Source organism: Onychomys torridus, chromosome 1 (genome assembly GCF_903995425.1).
Source record: "Onychomys torridus chromosome 1, mOncTor1.1, whole genome shotgun sequence".
Taxonomy (NCBI): Eukaryota; Metazoa; Chordata; class Mammalia; order Rodentia; family Cricetidae; genus Onychomys; species Onychomys torridus.
In genome coordinates this window covers 85,561,238-85,568,027 of record NC_050443.1, presented here as the reverse complement: position 1 = coordinate 85,568,027, position 6,790 = coordinate 85,561,238, and the positions used below count along the sequence as shown (strand labels likewise).

Sequence of the window (6,790 nt, the reverse complement as noted above, 5' to 3'; positions counted from 1 at the left end):
TGAAGTAATCATTCTGTGTTTTGGACAGAAACTTTCCACTAAAGGAATGAGGCTCCTCAATGGAAAACAAGACCCGTGGGGCCACAGTTTGATACACAGAGATACCAGGAAGTGTGCAGAAATGGGAAGGGAAAGAAGTGGGATGAGGGAAGGTGGAGGAGAAGAAAGATAAGAAAGGGGGGAGAGATGAAGGAACTAGAAGTAGTGTAGTGAGAGGACTCCACTGCATGGTTTGGACAATGTGACTCCCTGTCAGCCTGTCTTCCATGTGCTTCCCCTTTGGTCACTCTGTGTCCTGGAACCGCAGATGAACACATGGCCGCTCCCCAATCTTCCCATCCTGACTAGAAAACAGCGAGACTGTACGGAAAAGAGAGAGAGCTCTTGGCATCTCACCGGTCATAATCCATGACAGCTATGGACAAGTGAATCTGGTCGATGCTTTCAGGAGGGACATCGAAGACTATGGCTTCATTGTAAACGGGATTAAGCGTGTTTCTCTTGGTGGATGTTTTCCTTTTCTTCAGTCGCCGGCCATCACACATCAGTGATACTTTCACGTAGGGATCTGCACAGACGTGAGAACAGGGCAGTGTGAAGACAAATGCAGATGCTGGGTGCATGTGACCAATAGAGGAAGATTTCCTTTCTCTCTCTGGAGACTAGAGTTAGAGTTTGAGGATTTTAATTCATGTGATATGTGATGTGGGCAGCAACTACTTAGAATAATTAAGTTATTCATTCAAGGAAAAACACAGGACACTGTCGCCTCAAAATTCATGAAATTTAAAAATAGGGTGAAAACATCTGTTGCCAAATTAGAAAATATTCCAGTGAGAACTCAGGACCCATTTGTCTGTGAAAGAAAGAGAAACAGACATCCCCAGGAGTGGGGGACAGGACTCAGCACCCCAACTCTGAGCCACCCATGAAGGTCTTTGCTCAAAGACTGGGCCTGTAAGAAGGGGAATGCTTCTAGCTCCGTGAGCTCTGACTTCCTCGAGAATGGGACAGTCTGCTGGGTGGACGGCCTCAAGAACTGGGAAGTGCGTTTGCAAAGGAACAAGCTAGTCATCAATCAGTAAGAGAGAAGACATGGCAGAGCGACAGGTGACCAGGCTGACTGTGCTCTGGAGGGGGCACTTCTGGTCCCACTGCCCCTCACTACCATGAAGCTCAAAAGGTAGTTCTGTATCTCCCTGCCTAACCACATACTGCCCTCATTCCTCACCCCTTCCAGAAGGTATTTTAAACTATAGGAGTTGTATCTTGGTTTTTGTTGTTGCTGTTTTATTTTATTCTGTTTTTTTTTTTCTTACTTAGAAACAGCCTGGAGTGTGGAACATTGAATGTAACAATATCTTAGAGTAAATATCAGTCAGGGGGTGGTTGGAGAGATGGCTCAGAGATTAAGAACACTGACTGTTCTCCCAAGGGTCCTGAGTTCAATTCCCAACAACCACATGGTGGCTGAGAACCATCTATAATGAGATCTGGTGCCCTCTTCTGGTATGAAGGCATACATGCAGGCAGAACACTGTATACATAATCATAAATAAATCTTTTAAAAAATATATTAGTCAGTAACAAGATTGTCACACAAGCATAAGACTTGAGTTAAATCCTATCTTCCATTCATATATCGGGGCATGGTGGGTGGCACGCACTTGTAATCCCAGTGCAAAGTAAGTGGAGACAAGAGGATCCCTGGTGTTTGCTGTCCAGTCATAGCCTAACCAGTAAGCCCAGGTTTCAGTGAGAGAACCTTTCTCAAAAATCAAGGTCAGGTATGACATGTATTCCAACATGTTGGTATATTTTTACTTATTTATTTAGGTCTATTTGATTAGAAAATATTTTCTCAACCCTTTACTCTGAAGTAATGTCTATCATTGTAGTTGAGATGTGTTCTTGTATGCAGAAAACATATCTTGTTTTCATATCTTTTTTGTTAGCCTGTGTCTTTTTATAGGTGAATTGAGTTTATTGATATTAAGGGAAATTAATGACCAGTGCTTGTTAATTCCTGTTACTTTTGGTTTTGTTGTTGTTGTTGGTAGTATATGTGTGTTTCTCTTCTTTAGGATTTGCTGGTATGAGATTATCTATTGTCTGTGTTTTTATGAGTGTGGCTAACTTCCTTTGATTAGAGTTTTCCTTTTAGTACTTTCTGTGGGGCTTCATTTGTTTCTGTCATGTAATAAATTGTTTCCTCCATCTATGATGATTTGAAAGTTTTGCTGGATATAGTAGTGTGGGTTGGTATCCATCATCTCTTAGTGTCTGCAAAACATCTGGCCAGGACCTTCTGGCTTTCAGAGTCTCCATTGAGAATTCGGGTGTAATTCTGATAGGTCTGCCTTTATATGTTACTTGGCCTTTTTCCTTTGCATCTCTTAATATTCATTTTTTATTCTGTGTTTACTGTTTTGATTATTATGTGGTAAAGGAACTTTTTTTTGGTCCAGTCTACTTGGTGTTCTGTAAGCTTCCTGTATCTTCTTCATAGGTATGTCCTTCTTTAGGTTGGGAAATTTTCTTTTATGATTTTGTTGAATATACTTTCTGTGCCTTTGAGCTGGTGTTATTTTCCTTCTATTCCTATTATTCTTAGGTTTGGTCTTTTCATGGTGTCACAGATTTCCTCAATGTTTTGTGTTAAGACTGTGTTGTATTTAATATTTTCTTTGATTGATGAATCTATTGCCTCTATTGTATCTTCAACACCTGAGAGTCTCTCTTCAATCTCTTGCATTCTGTTGGTGATGCATGCATTTGCAGTTCCTGTTCACTTACACAGATTTTCTGTTCCCAGCATTCCCTTGGTTTGTGTTTTCTTTACTGTCTCTATTTCAATTTTCAAGTCTTGAACTGTTTCCTTCACCTGATTGATTGTTTTTTCTTGGCTTTCTTTAAGGGATTTATTGAGTTCTTTCAATTTTTGGTTCGTATTTTTCTTGATTTCTTTAAGGGAATTTTTCATTTCCTATTTAATGGCCCTGTCATCTTCATAAAATTATTTTTTGAGGTCTGTTTCATCTGTGTTGTGGTGTTCAGGTCTTACTGTTGTAGGATGACTGGGTTCTTGTGGTCCATATTGCCCTTTATGTTGTTGCATGTATTCTTACATGGCCATTTACCCATCTAGGTTTGGAGTAATTATACATATAGGTGTTGATTCTTGTGATGTCTTCATTGGGTAGGTCTTTTGTTGCTTTATTGTCTATTTCCTTTATTGTCTTTTGGCCTGAATGTTCAAGAATTCTGGTGATTGGCTGGTTGTCAGGTCGAGTAGGCTTGTCTCAGCTAAAGTTTGTGAGTTTTGGTGCCTAGATCCAGCATATCAACCAGTTTTTTTTTTTTTTTTTTTTTGGCTGGTGTGGGTTTTACTTGTGCCTGTGGGTTCTTTTCTTCCCACTAGTGTGGGTTGTGCCTGTGACTACAGAGTCTGTTCTTCCAAGTTGTGTGTGTCTTGTCTCTGCCTGTTCTTCCAACTGGTATGGGTGGTGCTTGTGCCTACAGGGTCTGCTGATGCTGCTGGAGAAGGCTGTTCATAGGGAGGCTCTCTTCTAATTGGTTCAGGTGGTGCTTGTTCCTCTGGGGACTGCTCTTCCTCCAATAGTTGCAGGTGGTGCCTGCACATCCAGGTGCTGCTACAGACTGGCTGTTGGTGCTCTTCCTCCAATTGGTGCAGATGGTGTTTATGCCTCTGGGGACCTCTGATGCCATGGGGGATATTTGGCTGGGCAAAGGATGGTGGGTTGGTGGGTTTGGGCAGTCAGGTTGGGTCTTGTAGGTTACAGAGTCCAATGGGTGGCAGTGTTTGTGGTGTCTACAGGAGTTTTACTTGCTGAGCAGTTGGCTGGGGCTGAGTTGGAAGTGGAAGGGGCATGGGATGTGCCCTGGAGCCTAGGTCCTGGAGACCTGGGCTGTCTGGCCAGGAGACCAGTAGCTCACTTACTCCACAAATCAGAGCAGATGGTGTCTGTGCTTCCAGGGGTCCCTGATGCCATGGGGGATGTTTGGCCTGGTGGAGGAAGGTAGGTTAGGTGGGTTTGGATGGGTGGGGTAGGATGTTGATATATTTTATATTCTATACTCCAGACTTTTTCTAAGCAAGAAACAGTCTGGAATATATACATAGCCTCTTGCTTAAAGTACCTTTTGGAAGGTGTGAGTAATTAGGGTGGCATGTAGTTAGGCAGAGAAATACAGGATTCCCTTTTGAGTTGGACAGTAGTGATGGACTCATGGGGAATGATTCCTGGAAAGTAACACTTGAGATTGTCCTCTGGTCTTTATATACACATATACACACACAACAACCAAAGAGTACACTGCATCTCAGGCTCTTTGAGTTCATTCAGTCTTTGTACCAGTGGTCTGCGCATTAGTGACAACTTGGCCAAAGCTGGTACAAATGTGCATAGTATGAACAGCATATTGACAAATTCTGTGTCAAGGTTTACAATTTAAAGGTATATGCTTGGTTCACTGGGAAAAATGCTATAGTTCACTTTTATAAGGAGTCAGAATGTCTCAAATCTTCAGTGAGCCCAAGATAGTGAAGTCTGAGGAAAGGTCTAACTGGGTAGACCACCTCAGAATATGTGGTCTGTGGGTTGAGTCCCAATTGTGGGTATGGAAAGGCTCAAGACTCAATTAACATCATGTAGCATCTTAATACACCACATCTTATACACATTAACTCAATTCATCATACAACAATTCAATGGGCCAGATACTGATCTTACTCTCACTTTACAGATGGGAATTTGAATCCTAGAGTGGTTAAGTGACTTATCCAAGAACACACAGCACTTAGAGGTAGTAGGGATGTGATTAAACCTAGCCAACTTGGTTCCTGACCCAAGGTACCATAATAGAAACTTCATAATGTGCTGAATGAGAATTAGATGAGGAACTGAAGAATGTCCCACTTGATGCAACTGTTATGCCCATTGCCTTTAAATTCCTTGCTTTTACAATGGTGATGGTCAGCTTGACAGCCATTGGAAAACAGCAGAGTGAAACATAAGCTTTCCAAGATCCATATTGTCCTATTAAGAAAGCACAAACTGAAGCATTAGAAAGTGTCTTCAGAGAGCACACTGGTCGCAAGATGGCTGCGGCCATGTGAGGCTTTGCTGTGTGTGCGAAGGGGATGGCTGAGTGGCCCGGATGGCAGGGACAGCGGCGACATTAGCTCATCCCCCAGCCACTCTTTTAGAACGCCATCCCAGCCTCCACCAGCTTCATCTGAGATGGATCTAGCTGTGGGCCCTGGTGCAGCGGGGCCCAGCAACATCCTGGCCTTCCTAACCAAGATGTGGACCCTTGTGAGCGACCCGGACACCGACGCTCATCTGCTGGAGCCCGAGTGGGAACAGCTTCCACGTGTTTGACCAAGGCCAGTTTGCCAAGGAGGTGCTGCCCAAGTACTTCAAGCACAACAACATGGCCAACTTCATGCGGCAGCTCAACATGTATGGCTTCCGAAAAGTAGTCCACATTGAGCAGGGTGGCCTGGTCAAGCCTGAGAGGGATGACACCGAGTTCCAGCATCCATGTTTCCTGCGTGGCCAGGAACAGCTCCTTGAGAACATCAAGAGGAAAGTGACCAGCGTGTCTACTTTGAAGAGTGAGGACATAAAAATACGCTAGGACAGTGTCACCAGGCTATTGACGGATGCGCAGCTGATGAAGGGGAAACAGGAGTGTATGGACTCCAAGCTCCTGGCCATGAAGCATGAGAATGAGGCCCTGTGGCAGGAGGTGGGCAGCCTGCGACAGAAGCATGCCCAGCAGCAAAAAGTTGTCAACAAGCTCATTCAGTTCCTGATCTCACTGGTGCAGTTGAACCGGATCCTGGGGGTGAAGAGAAAGATCCCTCTGATGTTGAGTGACAGAAGCTCAGCACACTCTGTGCCCAAGTATGGTCGACAGTACTCCCTGGAGCATGTCCCTGGTCCTGGCCCATACTCAGCTCCATCTCCAGCCTACAGCAGCTCTAGCCTTTACAGCTCTGATGCTGTCACCAGCTCTGGATCCATAATCTCCGATATCACTGAACTGGCTCGTACCAGCCCTTTGGCATCCCCAGGCAGGAGCATAGATGAGAGCAGCACCCTAGTCCGCATCAGGGAAGAGCCCCCCAGCCTACCTCAGAGCCCTCAAGTACTGGAGGCAAGCCCTGGATGCCCATCCTCCATGGATACACCTTTATCCCCAACTGCCTTCATTGACCCCATCCTTTGAGAGAGCGAGCTGACCCCTGCTGCCTCAAACACAGCCTCTATGGACACAACCGGAGCCCATACCCCTGCACCCCCACCCCCCTCTATTCCTGAGAAGTGCCTCAGCATAGCCTCCCTAGACAAGAATGAGCTCAGTGATCACTTGGATGCCATGGACTCCAACCTGGACAACCTGCAGACCATGCTTGACAAGCCACAGCTTCAGCGTGGACCCCAGCGCCCTGCTGGACATTCAGGATCTCCTATCTCCCCAAGAGCCCCCCAAGCCTATTGAGGCAGAGAACAGTAACCCTGACTCAGGGAAGCAGCTGGTACACTACATGGCTCAGCCCCTGTTCCTGCTGGACCCTGACGCCGTGGACACAGGGAACAGCGAACTGCCTGTGCTCTTTGAGCTAGGGGAAAGCTCCTACTTCTCTGAGGGGGATGACTACATGGACGACCCTACGATCTTTCTTCTAATGGGCTCTGAACCCCACAAAGCCAAAGACCCCACTGTCTTCTAGAGGTCCCAGGAGTTGTCAGGATGGCTT

The 6,790-nt window shown here is 45.3% G+C and overlaps 2 pseudogenes; one reads left to right on the top strand and one right to left on the bottom strand.

The window, feature by feature from the left end:
* Positions 1-392: 392 nt before the first annotated feature.
* The window catches only part of LOC118577094, a 72,138-nt pseudogene continuing 65,740 nt past the window's right edge, over positions 393-6,790 (bottom strand).
* Positions 5,265-6,668, top strand: LOC118589936 (annotated as a pseudogene).